A 25,654-nucleotide genomic window follows, 5' to 3' on the forward strand; every position below is an offset into this window, starting at 1 on the left:
GGTAATAGGCTGTCAGGATGTCAGATCCCCGCCTGTCCTTATGAAGACCCGCTATAGATGCTTACGATTCTGCACTACATCTCAGGATCCAAACGTCGACGTTGCTATTCCAATTTGTCCACGCAATTCCACAACTAGAATAAGGAAACAGTATATCCTATTGTGGTTTATGCATCTTACGTATGACATCTGTGTAAAAATTCCGTCCTCTTGTGTAAATATGTATTATACATGTTATTATTTTTGTACAACACCTTATCACTCAACACTATAAGTCACTGTTTGCTTCACAGTCCACGTGCTAACTGTATTTGGACAGCCGTATATATATTTGTGATTGATCAATCAAAAGAGTACAAAAAAGGAATTCAACCTATGAACCTCTTCTCTTTAATTTTGGTGTGTGTGTGTGTTCTCTACATACAATGGTTAATGTAATATCCATTAAATGTATTAAGTACAGTGGAAACTAGGTTTATGTGAGTCCCGACAGAACCATTGTTTTTGTTATACAATCATACCCGGGTTCTGAGGGTTACCGGGTTACTCCATTATCTTTAATGGGACCCAGGAATAGGCCAGCAGGAGCGACGCGGGAGGCAGTCAGCAGCATCAGGGACGTTTTAAAAATGATTATTAACCCCCCCCCCCCCCCCCCCCCCCACTGACTGCCTTCGCCTCACCCACCCCACCACCCTTTGTTAGTGGCGGCCTACCACCCTTTGTTAGTGGCGGCCGCCACTGGAGCAATGGTGAAGCAGATGTGGTGTTGGTAATGTTCGGGTAGTAGCACTTGTAAGAGCCTACATTTCCCTGTGCAAGTTAGGAAAATACTTTATGAAGCAAAGATTTAACTAATATTGTTATCTAGTACATGTCCAGAACTTTTCTCATGTATTAAAATTCAGTATTGAATCAGATCGAGCCAAAGCATGCTTCTTTAATGAAAAATGACCCGCAGAGCTGTGAAAAGGCTTTCCAAAATCTGAGACCGACTCTTGAGTTAGAAGAACAGCTTGTGTTTATTATGTACCAACAGCAGACCATTAATCATATTCAGTATATCTCATCGTGAGCTAGGATTTATTTACAAGAAGCACTTGCTACTGCTAACAATGTTAACGTGTGACACTATGCCAAGACGAATTTGTGTTTGCGAATTACAAAATGTTGTGAAATACGACTATTTCACATTATGCGAATATTGTAAAACTATTTTCAATGTCACAGTCTTGCTGTTTCCTGAAACTTTCACCTGTGGGAGACTGGTTTGAGCTGAAAATGTCTGTAAAAAATTGTATAACCATTGGCAGGACATTTTTTTGTTGGATTCAGTCTTCTGCAAGTAACTCATTTTACTTTTTTACATAACGTATACCTTTGCATTCAGCTCAGATGCAAGACATCTGACAAGTACATCTTGCATAATAAGTAGAATTTCTTTTGAATGTGTCTATTTTCGTAGGGGGAATCAATTTTTGCTCAACCCTGTTTGATATTCAGATGTATTGAAATATTATGGTCTATATTTCCAATTACTTTTTCGGTATACATTTAAGTTTCTTATATATGATTGTTAGTCCTGCACTATGAGGTCAGGCAGACCTGAGGAGGTTGCCTGCCCACCTCTGCAAATGGGGATGTCCTGCAAATGTCTCCAACCTGCTTCTAGTCCCACCCACTCTAATTTCCATGCCCCTGATCATGCAAAACAACCCTGCAATCCCACCTTTAATCTTGTATGTGGGCTTGCAGGCTCTTGTGACAATCCACATATATCCAGTGTCTTTGTAAAGTTGTGCATGTGGGCATCTTACAAGCTGCCTGGAGAAAGGGACTGCTTAATGGTCACAATACCCCCAAATTAACTCAAGCGAGCTGCATGAAGGATACTTGCTTTTTGGTAGATTCCCCCCTTTGGGCTACTTGCGTTGAACTCATGTAATCGTCACTTCCAGGATAGTGATGCTCTGCAGTGCTTAATTTGTAAAAATATGAGTGCCAGGGCCCTCTTCAGGAGTCCACCGCAGCATTGCCCCTGCTATGCTGCCAAGGATAGTAACATCACAACTATTAGCCATCACAATCCTACAGGTGTGGCAATTTAGACTATTCAGGGGGACCCAACGCTATAAGAACAGCTTGGGGGCATGTATTAGTCCCTTTTAATGTATATTGAACTCAGTAACAAAGGCCCCCGCAGCCCATGCAGTACGGGGGGCCCGAGCTCCAGGAGCCCCCCTCATCACAGTACCCTGGCCTGAGAGCTCATGAGTAAGTCCGGAAGGGGGCTCCACCCTGTACTTTGCAGCAGGGGGCCTCATGTTTTTGATGGCATTGATTGAATTAATAAACCACTAATATTTGGTTCATCACCAAATTACACAAACAGCCCCACCATGTGGCAGGCTGTCATAAGTGTAGGTGTTGACAATGAAGTGCCGGTGTTGAGCACCGGAAACCACCATCTCATATTAAACACTGATGCTAGGTTGATTGCATTACCATTGCATGTCACAGTAGGTGTGGCAATGGTTTTGGTTGTGTTAGAAATGGGGGTCTCTAGCTGGCAGAGGCTGGCAGAGGTAGGTACCCTTTGCCCAAGTAGGGACCCTTCTTCCTACTCAGGGTAAGGGGGAATACACCCCTAAAATAACCCCTGGTCAACACGTTGGTAGCTTGGCACGAGCAGACAGGCTTATGTCAGAAGCAATGTGTAAAGCATTTGTGAAAACATACAGTAATACAGTGAAAACACTACAAATGAACACCACACCAGTTTAGAAGAATAAGTAATCTTTATCTAAACCAAACAAGACCAAAACAAAAAGAATCCATAATACAGTTATCAAGATATCCTCAAAAATAGGTTATTCACTCAAATAAAGTTTGTAGCACAAATACCTCCACCTGGAGATTGCGACGTCGTGGCAGATGACAAAACCCCAAAGTACGGCGCTGACTGTGAAGTGCGCAGTGCCAGGCACAGAGTCAAGCAGCCCCCCAAAGAACAGTACCTTGGAAACGATGAAAGCAAAAACGGTGCACTGCATCGGACAGTGATGCTTTGTTGGCGCTGGGCATGGTCGGTTCCTTACAACCCCAGGGGAGGTGAAGCCTAGGTTCCTTACTGTGATGCACGGGAGGTGAGACGTCGGTTCCTTACTGTGTCGGGGAGGTCACGTCATGTCACGGTGGTGGTGAGGTGTAAGTTCCTTACGACGATGCAGTGTCGATGGATGCATTCTAAAAGTGGTATTTTCAAAAACAGAATATAAATATCACCCTCACTAAAAGATGCATTTTAACATTCTTAGTTCAGGCATCCTAAACTTTATTCTCCTACCTTGTGCCCAGGGGTAGTTAGGCGTATACGATGTTATAAGCAAACTCCCCATTCAATCCAATGGGAACAGATAGCCTTGCAATAGTGAATAACGAAATTGGCAGTATTTCACTATCAGGACATGCCACACACACCAGGGCATGTCCTACCTTTCACATACATTGCACCATGCTCACAGGGGTATCTTGCACCTACATTAGGGGTGACTAACATGTAAGAAAAGGGAAGGTTAGAGCCTGGCAAGTGGGTGCACTTGTCAAGTCGACATGGCAGTACTAGACTGCCCACAGACACTGCAGTGGCAGATCTGAGTCACATTCACAGGTTGCTTTACAGGCCCTGAGCACACACAGTGCTCTGTACTAGGGACTGATTAGTAAATCAAATATGGCAATCATGGAAACGCCAATCCATAACAATAATTTACAAAGGGAACACTTGTACTTTGGCACTGAACAGCAGTGGGAAAGTGCCCAGAGCATCCAGACCAGCAAAACCGAGTCCAACACACAGCAAAAACACAGGAGATCAAGGCAAAAATACAGGGGAATTCACAGCAATGATGGCAGGTCTAACACATGTCCCCTCCAGCTGAAATGTGGGGAGAACTACCCACCATCTTGAGAGTTCTCTTCACTAAGGAGGAAAAAAGTGGACAGACCATAAGCATTGGCATGTTCTGTACCAGGGCCGTGTTCCACCATAAAGTCCATCCACTGTAGGGAAATGGACCACCTCAACAGCTTTGGATTCTCACCCCTCATTTGCATTAACCATCTGTGTGAACCTGGAAGTGAGTCTCAAACCAGTAGGGACTCAGCTTCTTCAGCGCCCAGACCATAGCAAATGCCTCATGCTCAATCGCACTCCACCTCTCTTCCCGGGGAAGAAACCTTCTACTAATAAAAGCTACAGGTTGGTCTATGCCCTCCTCATTTGGAGGCTCATTAGGATGGCGGGCGGACTTGGTCCGCCCGTCATCCTGACGGTAAAAGGGACCGCCCGCCATATGTGCGGGGGTCCCGTGGGTGACATTAGGATGCGCCCGCCACACTGGCGGGCGCTTTCTGCATTTTTAACATTGCGGCGGGCCAAAAATGTATGTTGTGCATGTGCATGCACAACGTGGCAGGCACCGCGCTGTGCCTGCCATTTTGTGCAGGCACATGTAGGGGGGTACCATAGGTACCCCCATGTTGAACATCCAGGGAGCCCGCAGCAGGCCCCCAAACTAGAAAAACGCATGCCTTTCTGTGGCACTGCCATGGAGAGGCTCCCTCACGCATTCATCCTGAAATGGATGGCGGTGTCTAGCAGATACCGCCACCATCTGAAACCCTTTTCTGCCCGGTCGACTTGTCGACCGGGCGGAAAAGCAGCAGACGGTCTTCCCGTCCACCACGCTCCCCCCGCCATACCAATATGGGCAGGGGAAATGGGTGGCGAGCGGGCTAGGATGTAGGGCTCCTCTCCAACCTTTCCCTGTGGTCAGCATCCCCTGTGAGAGGGTGGATATTGGCATTATGGGGCCTCTGTATCCCAAGACTGCCACAGGCAACAGATTTATCCTCGTCTTGGTGGACCATGCCTTCTGGTCCCCAGAAACCATCCCTCTCCAGACTGTGGTGGCCCCCATGGTGGGTCATGCATTGATGGGGATTTTCTCCCGTTTGGGGTTCCCCAGAGAGGTGGTGTCCGACTGGGATACCAACTTCACATCTAAGTATATGAAGTCTCTGTGGCAGGAGTGCAGTGGTACCTATAGGTTCACCACTCCTTATCACCCCCAAGGTAATAGGCTGGTTAAGAGATTCAACCAGACTCTGAAGGGCATGATTATGGGTCTTGGTTAACCCATGAGGCGTAAGGGGGATGTCCTGTTACTCTGCCTTTGGTAGAGTATAGGCTGTGCATTTATTATAAGGTTTCTTGTTGTGGGAGTTTCCATGTTGGGGACTGGCCATTCATTTGCCGAGCTTTGATTGCATGGTTGCAAAATGTTTGGTCCGAGCAGTGCTTGTTATTGTTATTGTTAGTGACATTTATAGAGGGCTAACTGTTACCCAAAGGTGTCCTGGAGCTAAGTGAAGTCTTGCCGGAGACTAAAGTGGTGGGGATATAATCATAATCTAAAAAGCCATGTTTTAATGCTTTCCTGAAGGCCAGTAGATTGGTCATGCATCTAAGGTGTTTTAACTGCACTGGCTGCAAAACTTATGCCACCCCAATCGGCTTTTTTCACCACAGGCATCACCACCAGTTTTGCATCTGATGATCGCAGTAATCCCTTTGGTACATACCAGCGAAATCGCCGTTTTAAATAGTCTGGTCCAGCTCCATGAAGGGCTTTAAAAATGAAACATAAGGCGCTTCTTAACTGGCAACCAGTGAAGTTCTTTTTATCTCAGCCGAAATTGAGGCTGATTTTGGTGTATCAGTGAGCAGTCTAGCTGCAGTGTTCTGCAGTATCTGTAATTTGTTCAAAAGCCCTTCCTGGATATTGAAATATAGACCATTACAATAATCCAGTCTGGACATTGTTAAGGCTGTGATAACTGTTTGTCGAGTGTCTTTGGGCAGTAATGGCATTATTTTCCTACAGGATCTAAGGAAATACAATGTTGATGACGCCACTGTGCTCACTTGATCCCTAAAGCTAAGTTTATTGTCTATCCACATTCCCAGGTTCTTCACCTTCCTGCTAGGAGTGGGGAGAGGACCTGCTGAGTCCAGCCAACAGTCAGCGGTCCAAAAGCTAGATTGATTGCAGAACAACACAATCTCTGTTTTACCGGAGTTGAGCTTTAGGCAATTTTGAGCTATCCAGCTCCCCAAGGCGTTCATACAGTCCTGGAGCCGGGACGCAGTTCCCAGCAGCCCTTCTGACCTAATGGATTGGAAACCACAATTTGGGTGTCGTCCGCGTAGTATGTCAGATTAAAGCCAAAGGTTTCAATTAGGGGCTCCAATGAGGACACATAAATATTAAAGAGTATCTGACTCATTAATGACCCCTGCGGGACTCCATAGGGCAGAGAGAGTGATTTGGCTGTAATTTCACCCAGGGCAACAGTTTGAGCTCTGTTTGATAGAAAGGATTTAAGTAGCTGCCAGGCGGTGCCCTGGACTCCAATTTCATGCAAACGGTCCATTAACAAAACATGATGGACTGTGTCAAAGGACGCTGAAAGATCCAACATAATCAATGAGGCTTTTCCTCCCTTGTCAAGCATGGTCCTAATCTCCTCTGTGGACTTGAAGAGCGCAGTTTCTGTGCTGCACCCCCCTCTAAAACTGTACTGAGTTGGGTTCAGCGCCTGGGATTCCTGCAGAAACAAGTTGAGTTGAGCATTCATATTTCTCTCTACGATTTTCACAGGGAGTGGTAGTCTGGAGATGCGTCTAAAGTTTTTTGGATCCTTAGCGTCCATGCTCGGGTTTTTGAGCAAGGGCAGGATAGATTCCTGTTTCCAAACTTTAGGAAAATATCCTTCCATGTACATTGTGTTTGTAATGGAAGTCAGTATTAGTGCAACTGGCTCGTACGCAAGTTTTACTATGGATATTGGATATGGATTTACGGAGAGCCCGACTTCACTTTCGTAAGAAGATTGAGAGTGTCCAGGGTTGTTAAAGGGGCAAATCTGTCCAATATTAAAGCGTCACTATTATCTACCGTAGAACTAGTCTTATTGTCTGTGCTTGTTTTAGTGGTTATATCAGCGAAGGTTAAAAAAATGGCTTGGCTATTTTATTGCAGAGTTCCTGACTAGCCGGGATGGTGGGAGAGGCTGGATGAGCCAGGCTAGTTACAGTTTTAAAGAGCTCTTTAGGTGAGTTTTTTGCGGTGTTTATTCTTTTGGTAAAAAAACTCTTGTTTGGTTTTATGGAGCAGCTGTCTATAATGAGCTAGATTCGGTTTGTATTCCTTTTTTCCTTATCTTTATAATCCTTCCTCCATTTGCTTTCCAGATGTTTGCAGATCAATTTTTGATCTCTAAGCCCTTGTGAATACCAGGGGGAGGAAGGACACTGCCTTTTGTGGCGGAGGAGTTTTTTGGGAGCTAGCTTGTTCCCTGCTGCTTCCATCCAGTTCAAATTCAAATTCAAAATTTGCTTTATTCGATTTCAGAAAACAAAATCATAAAAGCGCACATTCTAAAAAAGATACCATTTACATTTAAAAGGAAACTATACATTTATAACATTTTCTAGTTTAAAAAGATGCCATGATACAATTTCCACAAAGCAATGAATAATGAAAGTTTACTCCACACAGTTCATATCTTGTCGTAAGAGGACCTAGCAAGGTATATACATTCGTCATAGATTTAAAAACCTAGTTTTTCAGGAAGTACAGAGTGGAATTAATTGCTATGTACATTACATTGAATTTTGAAACCTAATTGCAAGTTTTAAAAAGCGGGATACTGCCTGAATGACAGAGTCGTTTTCTAGCTGTTGTAACTTGAGGAATGCCGCACTACAAGTGCGGATCCCCCAGGCCTTTAAAATAGGTAATAGGTTTCAGGAATGCCCCCCGTTGGTGTCTGATAGAATTTACTAAACAATACGCAGTGAATATTTGATTGGAAAGAAATGTCATCACATGGGCATATTAAATTTTCCCTTGAACAGATGTTACACTCTGGAAAAGTGATCAAGCGGAAAAAGGTGCCCGTGCGGAAGTCATATACATACGTGCATAGCAGCTTGGCTCAGATAAAAGATACTGTTGGACCCCTTCGCCGATGGTAATTTGCTGGTATTCTACAACTGTACATTTAACTTTTTCCAAGGCCCACCTCTTGTCTTCTAAGTGTCCAAAGACCATCTTTTTTAATGACCCTCTAGACACAGCTTCCATGCTTGAAGGACTCGAGAAGAATTCCGGGTGCCCTATCTCAGTCAACATATCTTTAACATAGGAAAGCCATTTAATATTAGCTATTCCGTCAAGCTTAAGACAGTCAGTAATCACATCTCTGTTTAAAGTTGTCTCAGGGGTAACCCATACCTTGTGCCACAGTAGTACAGGAGAGATGTTAATAATATCAGAGATGTATGGTAAACCTACTTCAATATGTGCGATGTAAGTAGCTATTGATTATGGGGCACCCAGTAAATAGCGAATGAAGTGGTTTTCGCAACGTTGTATCTGTTGTGCGTGATCAATCCCCCAGAGGCCTGCTCCATAAGTGCCTGTGGATACGCATTTTGCTTTGTACATTTGAATCAGTTCTCTCACCGGTCTTCCACCTAGTTTAGCCACGAAGTTGGTCAATGCACCTATGGCCCTAGAGAAAGCGAATTTTCTTGCGGTCACAGCTGCATGCCAGGTGCACTTTCTGTCAAAATGTATTCCTAAATAGGAAAATCTCTCTGTCATCTCAATCCTTTTCCCATCCAGGAAAATTGGGCAAGGTGCCCTCTTTGTCCCAATGCCACAAGACATAGTATATGTTTTTGTGGCATTGACTTTGAGGCCTCTGTCTCTCATATAATTGGTAAATTTGACAACAGCCCTCTGGAGACCGACCCTAGTCCGGGACATTATGGCAGCGTCGTCGGCATACAAAAATAATGGCACTGGTGTTCCCATTAGGGTTGGATAGTCGTGCTGAGATTCACTGAGAAGTTGGCCAATGGAGTTGATGTACAGGGTGAAGAGGAGGGGTGCTAACATGCACCCCTGTCTCACTCCCCTCCAGATTTCAAACTTATCTGAGCACTCACCCTTCCTACCGTATCGTACCCTTGCGCCTCCACCCCTGTAAAGTTCTTTAATGAATAGGAGGATTTGTCGATCTATGCCAATGTCGCTGAGTATCGACCATAATTTCTCATGGTCCACACAATCAAAAGCGGAACTTAGGTCCACAAAACTAACCAAAAGATTTCCCTTCTTGGCCTGCATATATTTGGATATAACTAGTGCCAAGTTGAGTCCCTGTTCTATTGTGCCTTTGCCCGCTCTGAAACCAAATTGGAAATTGGAAATAACATCATTGTCCTCTGCCCATGTCTGAATCCGGTTTAAAATTATCCGCCCGCCACCTTCATTAATGCATCAAGTAGCGAGATCGGCCGATAACAAGTGGGATCATTTCTTTTTTTCTTTTTAAATTTATTTTTATTGTTGCATCAGTAAGAATAAACAGCGAGATATTCAGCAGCCGGCAGGGCGTCAACATTCCGCCTCTGTCCGCTGTGTGCGCAACTTTTTGATTCCACAAGTCTCAGTATTTTGGATATAGTCACAACATGAACATTATAACAATACTTCAAAAAGCAGCATACATCCCCCTCCCCCCCCACTCCCCCGGACCCACCTCGCTTCCACCCTATCAAGTCTTTCTGTTATTCCCACACAATAGCGTGGTTAGTCGAGCTTCACATGGCCCACATTGTAACTTCTGACAAATCTGTTGTGTCCTGAGTCCTCCCGCCTCTCAGTTCTCTCCTCCTAGGCCTCCCTCCAATCCATGGTATTGTCTCCATTTTGCCCACACTCTCCTAAACTTTTTGGGGCAGCCCCTAGCTTTATAAGTCACTCTTTCTGCTGCCATATACAGGTCCATGCTCCTCCTCCACTCCTCAATGTCTAGCCTTTCCGCCGCACCCCAATATTTTGCAATGTCTCTTTTCGCCACCACCAATGCAAGTACCAAGAAGATAAGCAGGGGGCGTGGCAAGTCTACCTCGGTTGTCATGCCTAATAATGCTAATTTAGGGTCGCGTGTCAAAGTCACTCCCAGGACCTCATCTAGCTCTGTGAATATGTGCCCCCAATATGTTTGTATAGTGTCGCATGCCCAGAGCGTGTGGAAAAAATCTCCACGGTGGTGGTGACAACTAAGGCCGCCGGGTCAGTTATTCTTCCCATTTTGAGGAGGCGTACCCTGTCAAAATAGTTCCTGTGGAGCACGTTCAGTTGGGTTAGGCGTAGCCTTGATTTAATCGGCACCTCACGAGGATGCATTAAGACAATCTCCCAGTCTAGATCTTCCATTTCTCCCACGTCAGCCTTCCACACTCTCCGTAGCCCAGTCAAGTCGCCTAACATGTGGTTTGTCAGGGTTTTATATGTGAGTGATACCACCTTTTCCATGACCTGCTCTTGGAGTAGCCTACCCTCCAGCGGTGCATAGTCTGGAATATCTGCGAGCGTGATGTTTTGTACCCTCCATGCATGTCTCAATTGGGTGTACTTGTAGAACTGAGTGTTGTGCAACCCAAACTCGTTTCTGAGCACCTGAAAGGACTTCAACCCCCCCCTTGCAATTACATCCCCAATGGTGGAGATTCCTATATCATCCCATCTCCGGAAACCGCGTAGGTTACTGAGTTCTCTCAACCATTGGGAGTGCCACAGTGGCGTCTGTCGGGTAGGCTTCTTGTCCCACCCCATACGTCTAGTAGCCCTGTTCCAAGCATTTAGGGTGATCATTGTGGCCGGCAGAAGCGATGCCCGCACCGCCCCCCGTATAGATAATAGAAGAGATTTCTGGATGACATTTTAAATCGTTCCAGCGCATAAGTGGGGTGGTCCGCAGGCGCGTGTAGCCATTCATTGATCGGGGCGAGGTGTTCCGCCCAGTAGTATGCCTCTAGGTTGGGAAGTGAAATCCCCCCGCTGTACTGATGGCGTTGTAGAGTCGACAGGGCCACTCGTGGTTGTTTCCCCAGCCACAGGAACGCCCAGAGGTCTGCATGGATTTTGGTTATTGTTTTGGCTGGTAGCTGGTAGTACTCGTTTTGGAGCGCATACAGAAACTTCGGAAGGATAATCATTTTGTATATCGCCGCTCGGCCCAATAGGGTGAGCGGCAGGTGTCTCCACCTAGTCATCTCTGTTGTCGTGCTATCCATGATTCGTTTTATATTTTTGTTAAAGGAGAGTTCCCTATCCAGAGTGATGTAGATACCCAGGTACTGGAATCCCTCCGGAGTATGTACTAGTTGCTCCGGGAGGTACTCCCCTCTCTCCAGACCCTGTGGGTCATAGAGGACCGATTTGTGCCAGTTTATGGTATGGCCCGCTTTGGCACCAAAGCCGTCCAACTCCCTGAACAACTCCGGGATTGTAGTCTCCGGCTCGGTGATATACAATAACACGTCGTCTGCGTATAGGGATATTTTTTCCTGTGTGGCGTCGGAGTCTCCCCATGAAAAGCCCCGGATCCCCGGATTCTGTCTGATCTTTACCGCTAGAATTTCTATGGTGAGTGTAAACAGAAGGGGGGATAGCGGGCACCCCTGGCGCGTGCCTCTGCCGATCTGGAATTCGCGTGACAGCCTCCCGTTGACCCGAACCCGTGCCTTCGGGGCTGTGTACAAAAGTCTGACCCATTTTTGGAACTTGGGGCCGAACCCAAATCTATGTAACGCTGCCATTAGAAGCGGCCAGTGTACCGCGTCGAATGCCTTCTCCGCGTCGAGGCAGAGGAACCAATGGGGCCCACTCCTCCCCCTAACCTCCTGCAACCAGTTATTAGTGCGACGGAGGTTCAACTTGGTCGCCCTATCCGGAAAGAACCCCGACTGATCCATATGTATAAGGTCTGTTATGACTGACCGCAGACGTTTAGCTAGAATAGTGGCCAAGATCTATACCTCCATATTAAGGAGAGATATGGGGCGGTATGAGGCACACTCCCCCCTCGGCTTGCCCTCTTTATAAATCGGTACTATCGTGTCCAGCGCGAGGTCTGGTGGTAGGCACCCCTCCTGGTATGCCTCTAAGAAGAGGGTTTTTAAATGGCGTGTCAATAGATCAGCTGCCCTTTTGAAAAATTCCGCCGGAAAGCCATTCGGCCCGGGCGTTTTCCCCGGCTTTAGAGAGGCTATGGCGTCTGCTATATCTTCCAGAGTTACCTCAGCCTCCAGTGCCGCGCAGGCCTCGGTGGACAGTACCGGTACCTCCGTGTCGCCTATATAATGCTGTGCGTCGTCGCCCGTGCCCAGGTCCCTGGCCTCATAAAAACGTTCAAAATAGGACGCAAATACATCTGCTATGGCCTCATCTGTATGCATCTGCCTACCATCTGCCGCCGTGACCTGTTCCACCCACCTCGCCGCCCTTTCCTTTCTGCTGAGCCATGCCAGGAGTTTGCCAGACTTGTCCCCCACATCGTATAATCGGTGGAGGGTTGCCAACGACTGAGTTCGGGCCTCATTGGATACCTTCTCCCTGTAGTGTCTTTGTGTATCAAGCAGTTGTCCGAGTGTCCCTGTTTCCTTCCGCTGTTGGTAGTCTGCCTCGAGGGCCAGGATAGCCGTTTCCAGGGTGGACACCTCAGCTTGTTGTGCCCGTCGTGCCTACCCAGTCTGCTCTGTATTCGGTCTCTCAGTACCGGCTTCATTGCCTCCCAGAATGTGACCCCTGAGTCAGCAGTCCCTTCATTTTCGGCTATGTATACCCTAATGTCAGCTCTGATGCCAAGCAGTATTTCCGGTGTTTGGAGGTCCCATGCCGCTAGGCACCATTCAACCCCCCTCCTTCCCTTCTCCCTTCCCAACTGTGCATATAGTGGCGAGTGGTCCGAGATTCCCCTCGCTTTATATTCCGCCATGTCGCTCGAGGTTAGATACTGTCTGGACGTGAATATGTAGTCTATTCTTGAAAAGACTCTGTGTGCCCCTGAGTAGAAAGAGTAAGCCGCTTGTGTAGGGTGGAGCCACCTCCAGACATCAGTGAGTTCTATGGTGTGCATTTGTCGTGCTAGTGCCGAACATGACCCCACTTTACGCGCGGTCCCTGTACGATCCTGCGCTTCACACATGACATCATTAAAGTCGCCACCTACTATCTGTATAGTGTCCGCTGTATCGATGAGAATGGAGGTGATTGCTTTGAGGGTGCGTTCCTGGAGTTTCGGCGGCGCATATACCGAAACGATAGTGTACCTACATCTTTTCCATGTCCCTTGCACCCACACATAAGTCCCCTGTGGATCTAGCCATGTGCGGGTGATATGAAACGGGGCTGTTTTTTTTATTAGAATCGCCACCCCCCTGGAGTCTGATGTGTATCCTGCATGCGCCAGTGCCACGTGGCGTCCCCTCGCTATAAATGCACACTTATTGCCTCTGAGGTGAGTCTCCTGTAGTAGGACGATGTCTGGTGCCACCCTTTTGATGTAGGCATTCACCAGCCCCCTCTTGATCTTTGACCCAAGGCCATTGACATTCCACGTCAATATGGAGATCCCCTGGTCACCCAAATGTGAGGTACTTAGTGTACTTGCCATTGTGTAAAGCAAATTCCTGTATTGGTGAGTCCCTGTGGTGGAAGAGTGGCGTGGTGTGTCAAGGTGTGCTGCTGCCGCCCACTAACTGCCTCCCCCCTCCCCCCCTTGTCCCTCTCTGGCCCCAACTTGAGAGACATCGTAAACCTTCCCCCCCTCACACCCCCCACCCCACCTCCCTCCCCTTCCAGTCGTATCCCAACATGGGACCAAACTATCCACGGGAGAAGGCCTGTCACCCTCCCACACATCCCTCCCATCACAGGTCAAAAAAACAGTAAGAAAAACTGAAGAAACAAAGAAGGGCATGTCAACTTGGGTGCTCCCTTTCGTCGAGCTGCAATCACCCTGGTCCCCAAACACCATTGTTCATGAGTGTGAGTCTTGTGTGTCCATGGTGGGCACCTGCCCCGATAAGTCCTGTTCCAAATGCTGGATTTCTTTGACCAGCGGGTGCACCGCATCACCCACTGTATCCTCCTCCTCTCCTTCAGATGTGCGGCCCTCCGATTCTTCTCCTTCGTCTCCTTCCGAACGCATTCCATTCCTCAGGCCGCTGAACCTAGAGCCTGCCACAGAGCCATGGCCCGGCGATGTCGATCTGCCTCCTCTCCTGTCATCTGCACCACGGGTTTGGTATGATGTCGCCGGTGTCTGTTTCTTCAGCCGTCTCGTTTTCCGTCTCTGTGGTTTCGGCAGCTCCCAGCGCGGCCTTTCCCGTAGTGATCTATCCATCGCTTCCCGTCCCGCCCCCTCTCTACTATTCAGGATAGGGCGTTCCTCAAGCCACTGCCATGCGTCCTCTGGATGTGCGAAGAAGATGGACTTGTCCTTATAGAGCACCTTGAGTTTTGCGGGGAAGAGGAGCATGTAAGTTATGTTCAAAGACCTCAGCTTTGCCTTCACTGAGTCGAAGGAGCGACGCTGTTTCGAGACTTCCTGGCTGTAATCCGGGAAAATCATTATGGTTGTGTTCTCCAAACGAATCTCCCCCAGCTTCCTGGCTTCTCGTAAGATTAAATCTCTATCGGCATAGTTCAAGAAGCGTGCTATAACTGGCCGCCGTCTCGCCCCCTCCGGTGGTTTGGCCAGAAGGGCCCTGTGCGCCCTCTCAATGACGAAGCACGAGGAAAACTGTGCTGTTGGGAAGGTGGCTGTCAACCAGGTGTGTAAGAAGGAGGACATGTTCTTTCCCTCGATTCCTTCCCTAAAGCCCACAAAGCGGAGGTTATTGCGTCTTGATCTATTTTCCGCGTCGTCCACCTTCCACAGCAGCTGACGGTGTGAGGCCTGCAGCTCCTCCATATCTTTCTTCAGTGCAGATATTGCTGTATCATGGTCGCTTATTCCAGTTTCCGTCGCCGCCACCCTATCTGTTAGATTCCGAAAGTCTTGCCTCAACAGCGTCACCTCGGAGCCAACTTCCCCAATTTTCACCTCCAGGGCCGCCCGGGATGCCTGTATGTCAGTCCTGGATGCCTGGATGGCCTCCATCAACATCGCCGTGCCAGTCCGCGTTCCGGGTGGTCCGGACTGCTGCTCCGCGACAAGCCTTGGCGCCGCAAAGTTATCCATGGGGCCCTGCTTCGTGGCTCTAGGAACCTGGTCTCTTTTCCCCATGGCCACTCGTTCCTCGGGTATGGGCTCCCGCCGCGGGACGCAAGCCACTGACCTCAGGTGTAGCGCGAAAGTGTGCCGGGCTGATCAAGAAGTGGTGACTATCCGTTGCGCAGCACCTTATGTATTAGGGTCGGGCAGTGTAGCTCCCCTCGGCACCTCCTGTCCGTGGTGCCTCCGCCTAGTGTATCCTCTCAACTCTCTGTTCCCAGCCCTGAGTTACTCCGCCCGGGCAGGGGGGGGGCGGCCCTTTGCGCTGTGGGGGCCGCGGTAGTAAGCACCACGCGTCCAGGGTGTCCAATTCAGGCTTTTCTCAAGGCTGGCGCCAATTTCCCCTCAATAAGGGCCAGGTCGTCTGTGCTACATGCCCGGAATGCCTCGGCGGGGGGGGGGTGGGGGCCGGGTGCCACAGATGGGCAGAAGCAGAGCGGAAATACGCTGGGCAAGTTATTATCATGATGTATGCCTATTTCATCGATCGTTGGATTTCCAGATTCAAGGAGGTTAACTTTGTCCTAGAGACTTTAAAAATGTATAACCCAAGATTCCCCAGTGATTGCAAGGTCTATGACATCTACCTGCTTGCTCTGTAAGAACGGGACGTTAACCGCTTTCCAGAAGGCTGTATTATCTTTCCTTTGAGAGGCTTCGTGTAAGGCCAACCAAGCCTCCCTCTTCAATAGTTTTTTCCTCATCTTCATGGCGGTTTGATAGGACTTTCTTGCATTCCTGATCACCTCAGGGGATCTTGGCAATGCATGCAGTGCCCTTTTCAAGGCAGTGAGTGCATTTGTGCAGCTTGTATTAAACCAGCTGTAAGCTTTGTTTGGGCCTTGGCAATGTTCCCTAGTCAGTAACTTTTTTGTCTCCGCTAGGATTTTAATAAACGAGTCCATAACTGTATGGGGTTCCTCGTTTTGTGAGAGACAAATTACCATGTCTTCATAAGAGTTTGTTACTAGGTTTTGCAGGAAAGCCACTGGCTCCTCTTTATTCCATTTGATGAGTAACCGTTGCTACTTGCTAGGTTAATTGTGGGTTTATATAGGGGATTTCCTCTTGGGGTCTGCTCTCGACCTTTTTTTAAACCAAAAGAAATAGGATAGCGGTCGCTGAGCAAGACATCGAGTGTTTCCCATGATGATACTAATCCTGCATGCCCAACGGATAGAAGTGCAAAGTCAATCGTCGAATTGCACCCTCTCCCGTTAAAGGTAGGCTGAAACGGGATATTTGGGATACATAGTTCATTAACATAAGACAAAATTGCACCCTCTCCCGTTAAAGGTAGGCTGAAACGGGATATTTGGGCTACATAGTTCATTAACATAAGACAAATTAAAATAAAAGATCAAATTGTTCAACATATCGCCGAGTTTAGAGTGGGTGAAATGAGTGGGATTGTCCTCCCTATTTTCGCCTAGGCCGCAAATGCCGATCGAACCGCGGGGACAAACAGTAAAGTTAAAGTCACCCACCCAAATCAAGACCATATCTCCTGCCAGCTGGTCCTTGAGAGTAGTTAAGCTACTCATAAGTTTATTAATCACGTGTTCCATGGAGATTATTGGGACATTGTTATAAAAATTTACTAGGGTCATGTTTTTACATGGCCCAAACTGATTGTTAAAATTTGATAATACTCCGTGGTCGTACATTTAAGTACTATAATCCCCCCTGAGGTTGAAACATATGTACACAAGCCCCCTTTGTTTCTCCCCTGTGGACTTGCAATGGCAGGTGCGTGGAAGGTTTGGTACCCGAGAATGTGTAGATCGTCTATGGTCCATGTTTCCTGGAGGCATAGTATACTGTGCTTAGTTGTTATGTCTAGCCATGGTGAGTAGGTCACTTTGTCTGACAATCCTGCAACATTCCAGGATAGAATATTATAGTTGGAATTTTACCCAGATCAGTTGACTGGGGGTGAGTGTTTGTATTGTCAACGCTCCGTCCATCATCACCTTTGGTTTTTCTTTGTTCGCCCTAAGTTGGCAGGGTATGCTCAGACGTGAGTCCCTTGCTCACTTTGCCACTGGAGTCAAGCAAGCCCGGCTGAAGACAGCTGTAATGCCAGAAACCGGTCCTGGGAAGCTTGATTCCGGTCCAGGGAAGACATGGCTTGGCAGTTCGGGCTGGACTGTTCCCATGAGGCACAGGGTCAGACTGATTTGCATATGGCCATGTCTGAACTGGGGTGGCGGAGTGAGCTAAAGAACGGTGATGGATTAAACCCAGATCAGTTGACTGGGGGTGAGTGTTTGTATTGTCAACGCTCCGTCCATCATCACCTTAGTTGTTATGTCTAGCCATGGTGAGTAGGTCACTTTGTCTGACAATCCTGCAACATTCCAGGATAGAATATTATAGTTGGAATTTTTTCCTTTAAGGGGAGCACTATCTGTGCTATGTGCCTCTGTCAGTCCCTGGTAGGGTAAGGGGCATTTCTTTGTCAGATGCTCGGTTTGATGCCGTGGTTCGTTAAAAGTATATCCTAATTGGGTCTCGGCTGGGGTGATTATAGCAACTGCATCCCGCATTGCCTTGTCCTTGTTGTTCATCTCGGCCCGACCTGTGTGTTCCCTCCCCTGTGGCCTAGTTAGTTCCGTCAATGACGGAATGATGGTTGTCAGTAATTTCCGCCCCGTGTGGGTCTTCTTCTGTCAATCTAGATCATCCATGCCTGTTAAGGCCTCGTAGCGATTATCTAAGGGTATGCACCATCGTGGGGTATATGTGGCTTGCTGTGTTCTACCAAGTTGGTATGTGAAGGTCCTGCCTGCACGTGGTTGAGAAGGATAGAAAGCCCCAAGTGGATCGATACTTATTGACGTTTGGGTTCTAGGGATGCTTCTAGTGCTCTTGCAGATGTCGTGAACAAGTCTAGGGTCACTGAAGGTCAATACTATACAATCCCCGGCGGAGGTCTTCCTTTCCTTTCCCACCCATGTTACCCTTCTTACCATTTTAAAACAGTGAAACAATTCATTATTTAACCCAGTTTGGTTGCCCAGCCAGTGTAGAGATTTGTTCCTGAGCTCCATCCAGGTTTCGTACTTTGACGGTAGTATTGGAGGAACATTGGCCAATACCACCACATATGGGGTGGCAGCAGGGGGTAGATCAAGACAATCCCTCTTAGCCCCCGAGTTAGAATTAAATGAGGCGTTTGATGTAGGTGCAATTCTGCCAGATTGGTTGGAGATAGGTCCTTTGACTGAAGGGTTTGTTAGGGCAGTAATGGGGTGTGGGTGGTGTTAATTGGTTTGTGATTAATTTGCAAAGAGTGTCCAGATGGAGATGATAGGTTTGAAGCGCACAGGTTGGCATCGGGCTGTAAGCTGTGTGTGACTATCCCTTGATGGCCGGGTTGGGGCCAGGTTTGGATTGCTGCTCCTACGGGATGGGAGTTATCCTTGACCATTGCTTCCAAGTTGGTCAATCTGTTGGCCAGGGACTGTATTGCCTTCACTAAAGTACAGCGAAGTGTGTCTATCCCCTTTGTAAGGTTTTCGATCGCCACTATATTATGTTCGTTTTGGGTGGGGGGATTCGTTTTGGTCGATTTTTTTATTTGACCTGCGTGTTACAGTGTGTGCAGGAATTTGTTTCCCCTTAGGCCTTTTTCTATTTAGGATGGGATCTTTATCTTTGGGTGGACTTGTGTCAATGATATTGATATTTGTCAATGAGTTACTGTTGGCCTCCGCTGATTTTGCCAGATTTTTGGAGCGTTTATTTGGAGGTTGGGCCTCTCTCTCCTCGTCTGATGAGCTCACTTCAATTTCTGCTGACTTTTGCTGTACACAGCCATTGTTAGATCTACTCTGCACGTGTGTTTCACTCAGAGGGGGATCCTGGGCTAAAGTGGGTGTTGTTAATACTGCCATAGAATTAGCTGTCTCTTTCCCAAGAGTCTCTTCCACGTTAGTAATCTGTTTTTCTAGAACTCCCGTTGCTCCCACCAGATAAGATATAAGGGAAGACTGGCCCCCTGGATGTAGATCTTGTTCGCCCTTACTATCGGCATGGGGCTTCTTTCTTTTACTCATGATTGATTTACTAATAATAGTTTCTTACTCTAACCCGTGTTCTCCCCAGCAAGATGGTGGCTATACAAGTGGAAAAGCAGAACAAGTACACAGTACAATACGATACCAATTCCTTGTACACATGTTAATGGCAGAGCCCAGCCCGGCCTCCTTTGGGCTCCGACGGGCACGGATGGGCTTGCCCTTGGCCCGGGCTTTGCCCGGGCAGCGCCCGGGCATGCCCGCGCGCGTCCCGCGCTGCGTGAGTGCGCACTCGGGATTTAAGGGGCTCGGTCACCCTTTGATGTCATCACTATGGTGCGCAGACGCGAGGCCTCCTGGGAAATGGAGTTTGGGCCCTCGCGAGTTACAGCACACCACTCACTCCAACAGCGTCCAGGGAACAAGAACTCCAACAGGACCAGGTACGGGCAGTATTTCCAGTTAGTTTTCCAGCAGCGTCCCATCCAGTTAGTATAAGACATAGTAGCCTTGTCCAAATCTTTAGGTAACATGGTTAAAGTTGAGGTTAACAGTTCCTGTATATCCTCAGCTTCTACCTTGTTCCATGCTCTTTTCTCCCATTTATTTTACTGGTTTCGAAGTATAACGGTCTGGCATGCTGAGCTCGAATTACACTGCCTTATGGTCTGTCCAGAGTAGGGGAAGAAGGCCAGTGAATAGCAGCTGTGAATTATTGGAGAAAATGCCGTCTAGTGGGTGACCTGCCTGGTGGGTGGTGCCAATCACAAGTTGCTGCAAGTTTCCGCCATTCATCAGGTCCAATAGGTTGACAGTGTCTAAATCTGAAAGTGCCTCCAAATGGAAGTTAAAATCTCCCATTACCGTATAGGAATTGGCACTTATCCCATTTTCCAGTATACTACCTGCTTCTATTAATAAAAACCGCCCTCTCGGGCCAAGTGGCCTGTGAAAAAGGGAGCCTCTGAAGGTGTGGTGGTGTGCAAGATAAAAATAGAAATCCAGCGCTTCACATTCCCCCATTGACTAAGGGTTTGAAAGATGCTGTTATTGATTTGTGGTATATGACCGCTAGAACCCCCCTTTCCTATGTGACCTGTTAAGTGTGTAACAGAAATAATCGGGAGGTGTGGCTTTAACTAGGTCAGGACCTGAGGCATCGTCCGTCCATGATTCCATGATGAATGCCATATTTATATTCTCATCCCCGATGACCAGGGACCTTGCGTTGAGAAGGACACACTTCCAAACTTTAGAGAGCGTGTGCTTTTTTGTCCCTGTCAGTTTTTTTTTTAAAGCATGCACAGGTTGGAGTAATAGTTCCGGGAATACAACTGCAAGTCTGATCTGCATTGGTAGTATTTAAACCTTTCAAAAAACTGCTGGAATAGTGTAAAGACTATGGGGCCCAGTAGGATGTCTGGCGGATCGCAACCGCCATGCGGGCGGTGGCGATCTCGCAGACATCCTTACCCGCCCGCCACCCATTTCCCCCCGCCATGTTACTATGGCGGGGGGGACCACGGCGGACGGAAAGACCATCCGCCGCTTGGCGACCGGGCAGAAAAGGTTTAATATGGTGGCGGTGTCTATCAGACACCGCCAGCCATATTAGCATGGGCCAAAACAGATGCCTTCCTGCGGGGGCAATGGGTGGTGCAAACTACAGGGGCCTCCTGATGAAAGCCCTGGCACTTATGTTTTTTCAAATTAAGCACTGGGTCAGGCACATTTTTGAAATGTATGTTTTCTTTTTATTTGTTGGTACTCCTTATCCTGTTTTGAATGAATATTTAATTTGTTGTCCAGTGTTTGTCACATTGGTCGGTATTTACAAACATGATGTGTTTTAAGAAATCTGTCGCTCTAGGTGTGCTTTTTGCACGGTTTATATGTTGCACTTACTGCTATCAATGTGGGAAATCAGTTTCAGGTGGTTTTTTTAACAGCAGGTGTGAATTTCCACTTGCTAGATTTGTATACTCGCCTATAGAATTGCATGTCTAAATATTCTTATCAAGACTATAGTCTGATATAAATATCATGTCCTAAATATCCCTTATCAAAGAATGCCCTTGGGGGGCGGAGCTTGGAGCCGCGGACGATGGCCGCCTAACTTGTGAGCTCCACAACCGAGCCCGTAATTATCCTGCTGAATGGACACCCTGGGTCCCCAAACCTACTCAAACGGTCGATGAGGGGGCTGAGACCACTCGACAGCGGTTTCGGGACGATCTGAAGTCGCCGAATCGGGTTACAGTGGCTGAGAGCCTGGCCTGGGAGGACAGAGTTGCGTAACCCAAAATGGCGGAGCGCTAAGGACATCGAAACCCGGGGACCACCGAAGCACCTGCATGCTGCCACCCCACTGCAGCAATCGGCGGGCAGCAGACTGGACAGCCGCAAAAACCGGAGCACGGGCACTGCACCGATAGCGGTGGGCATATGGGGAGCGGACCCCCCCTGACTGGCGGCTGACCAGAACAACGGAGCCGGAAATGGCGGATGGCCCGAACAGAGAGGAGCTGTGACGGAAGGTGGGACGCTGGGCAGGTGACCGCTATTGAGCGCTCCCCTACGCTGCAAATGAGGCGACCTGTACGATGCAGTGCCCTGAAATCTGGCCATTATCCCAAACTGGATCCCTGCGGGAGGACGGAGCCACGCGCGCTGTGAGCTCGGGGGGTGCTTGAGACCCTGGTGCAACTTGAGACCCAACGAACCTTGGAGGTCTGGCACGAGCGGCAATAGTGAGGTGAGCTGCGGCCGTGTGCGAGTCAGATGCGGCACCTGAGCCCCTCGTGACTTGAATCCTGATATTATCCATTCAGCCATTGAGACACACATAATTACTTTCTCTCCAGAGGCATCATTTAATTGAATTCAACGGTCGGACACTGGTGTCTGATCACAGGACATTTCTCAGTTTGCTCCATAAGTAGACTAACCATTTTCAACCCCTTCCATCCCTGACTTAAATGCTCTGTTCTATGCTATACTGGAGACTCTGCCCCCGGCCGTGGAGCCTGCGGACGGCGCTTCTAACCAGGCTACAAGGGCGGCTCCTAAACACAAGCGGGGGGACTGCTACTGAGCCAGGAGACCTTGACACTTTCCTGGGGGAGTAGAGCACTGAACGATCTGAGTACTCTGAGTGCTCAGGGGGCTGGAGGATCGAGTAACTGGCCTCAGGCGACCTGGGCCCACCACAGTGCAGTCGGCTGGGGCCTGAGCATAACACTAACGCGCAGTACTGAATGAACAGGGGGGGACGACTGAACGGCGCCCTCTCACCTGGACGGGTCACCTCAACATAGAGGCATGCAACAGTTGGACGACTCCCCCTGACTGCTGTCCCATGGGGCATGAGGGTACTTCGCGCTCCCTGACCTCACGGCGCGCTTTCCTGCAGATCGGAGAGGGTGAGGGAGAAGCCGGAGAGACAGCTTACCAACCCACAGGGACCCATGCATGAAGGCCATTAAGAAGGTGTTGAGGGAATTGACCGACGCCAGCAACGCAAGAGAGGTGAGACCGAGGGAGCCCAAGAGGCGCAATAACACAGTGCTGGGCTGGAACTGGCTGGAAGAGTGCGGTCCATTAATTTTCCCAAGGGGGAAACACTGGGCAGGGCCCTTTTCTGATGTGAGACGCTAATAATCCTCAAATTGTACGCAGGGTGGAAAGACCTGCCCCCACAGAAGCGCAATATGGGGAAACCGAGAGGCTAGAAAGAAGGGGCCCAACAACAGTCCGACATTGTCAGGGCATGGTGAGCACGACGAACAGGATCAACGGCACAACCCACAACTGCAACAGCAGCTGGACAAAATCTTGGCAGCGATAGTGGACACCAAAGCAACGCTGAAACAAGATATAGCGCAAGTTGCGACAGGGCTCGGTCTTCTGCGAGCGGACTGCGGTAAACTGGTGGACAGAGTCAAAGAGGTTGAAAATACACTCCAGACTGTGGTTCCAGTGCACACTGCCCTTAAGGCTACCATGTCTGATGTCCTTGACCGAGTAGGAGCACTAGAAAAAAGGGCGGAGGAGGCAGAAGGGCGCAACCGCCGAAACAATGTCCGCATAGTAGGGCTGCCCGAACAAACGGAAGGTACGGATATGGTGAAATATCTGGAGGAATGGCTCCAGACGGAGGTGGCTCCGGAGGGCCTGTCGACGTTCTACACTCTGGAGAGGGCTCATAGGGTGCCTGCTAGGACTCCACAACAAGGGCGACCCCTGAGGCCGGTGGTGGCGAGGCTGCTGCACTGCCGGGACAGAGACCTACTGCTTCAGAGAGCGCGTATGTATGGGCCATATCAAGTGGGAAACAATAAGGTGAACTTATTCCCGGAGTATACATATGAAACCCAACGAAAACGATCCTCCTTTTTGGCTATTAAAAGAGAACTGCGGGTGGAGGGGCTCCAATACTCGCTGCTATTCCCGGCTAAACTACGTATCATTGTTAATGGCTCGACAAACTTCTTTGACACACCGGAAGAAGTCTGCGCATGGTTAGAACTCTACAGAGCGGGAAAGGATAGTACAGAGTGCAAGGCGCGGAGCCCCCACTGAGTTCCAGCAGCAGAGAAGGTCGAGAAGACACCGACGTCACCAGAGAAGTCCGAGAGGGCCACTATCGCAGCAGGCAGAGGCGGAACGGAGGGATGCGCTGGAGGCGGTAGTGGCATTTTCGAGCCCGCACAGGCACCACTCTCCAGAGAAAGCAGACTCAGACATTAGCAGAGAAGGTTCAGATGAAGAGCAATCTGAGGCGGACAGCGCGCACCTCCCGTCAGTCACGCCAGCCACGGCAGAAAACATGCTGGGTGAAAGCTAAAGCGACTGTGAGACTGAGTATAGAGCACCACCTTGACATTGATGGTCCTTCCACAGCAGGTTCGATGGAAGGAGGGAGGTGGGATGGAAGTAGGGGGGTGGGCAGAGGCATGCAGAAATGGAGGTAGATGAGCCAGGCGAAACAGCTGACCTATAGGCCTATAATTGACGAGGGCCCCTGGGTATACACCATTAGAACTAATTGACGCTAGGCTGATTGGGGGAGGGGGGAGAACAAGGGGGGCTTGGTTATATAGGGCCCGGTTGACCAATGCGAGTTGGAGGAATTGGGGCGGCTGCCCGTTGGTGACCAGCACCCCCTCACTGCCCATAAGGCACGCCCACAGGGACTGCTGTTGGGCTTAACAGTTGGATGACAGAAGTCATGGTTTGGATGGGAACTAGGTGGGAATCACTAGGACCTGTTCTTGGGGGGGCGGGGGGATTGGGACAGTTGGGGGGACGTTGGGGAGGGACCGCCACCTATGTAGAAGCAGAGAAATGTTTTCGATCCCATAGAATGCTTTGGAAAAATGGCTGATTCAAACAATTTGAGATGTATAACCTGGATTGTGAGGGGGCTACATACTATGACGAGGCGACACAAGATTCATGCTAATCTGGTTCGCAGGGGGGTACATATAGCCCTACTCCAAGAAACACACTTAACAAAAGTCGAGGGGATAGCGCTGCAGTGCAGATGGAGGGGCCAAGTATACAACACCACCTATTCCGCATTTGCTAGAGGAGCACTGAATTGGATTAGGGCGGAAGTTCCTTTTCAATTGACTAGGCAGACAATTGACCCGGAGGGTAGATACGTAGCGATTGAGGGGAGGCTCAGAGGCAGGGATATCGCCCTATGTAGCTGACCTTCCTGACGAAGTTGTCTGGAGCTCTAGCGCATTACCTAGCGGGTCCACTTGTGATGGGGGGACTTCAACTCTGTGGCGGATGTCTCGCTAGATAGATCTCACCCTTCTCTGACAGACTCCCCAATACACCGATTGACCAAAGGTAGACTGGATTGGCAAGTGCGTTGGGGATTGATAGACACCTGGCGCGCGCAACACCTGAGAGATCGGGATTTCTCTAGCATGCATGAGCTGCATGTTCGACTCAATGCGGTGCTGTGCTCCCCAACAGTAATGCCCACTATTGTGCGGACTGAATACCTTACCAGAACAATCTAAGATCATAACCCCCTGCTAGTCACCATGGAATGGATGGTTGGGGTCTCATGTGTCCCTACTTGGAGGCTACGGCCCGAAACGTTAGACGACCCACTTTTCCATGCGGCGCTAGAAGAGGGGATAACACAATATTTTACAGTAAACGCTGGCACAGCCACGTCGAGGGCGACAGAATGGGACGCCTTTAAGGTGGTCATCAGGGGGCTCTGTATAGGGAAGCATTCGGGTATACGGAAGATGCTCCACGAAGACCTGGATAAAGCCAAAACTAAATTACCGCCCTGACCTACAGGAAGGGATTAGTGCAGCCAAGGAAGCGGTAGCAGAGGAAGTAGAGCGCTTGCGCTGTTTTGACCACAGGGCCTACACGCTGAGGGTGCATGCAGAGGG

This window comes from Lissotriton helveticus, chromosome 7 (genome assembly GCF_964261635.1).
Source record: "Lissotriton helveticus chromosome 7, aLisHel1.1, whole genome shotgun sequence".
Taxonomy (NCBI): domain Eukaryota; kingdom Metazoa; phylum Chordata; class Amphibia; order Caudata; family Salamandridae; genus Lissotriton; species Lissotriton helveticus.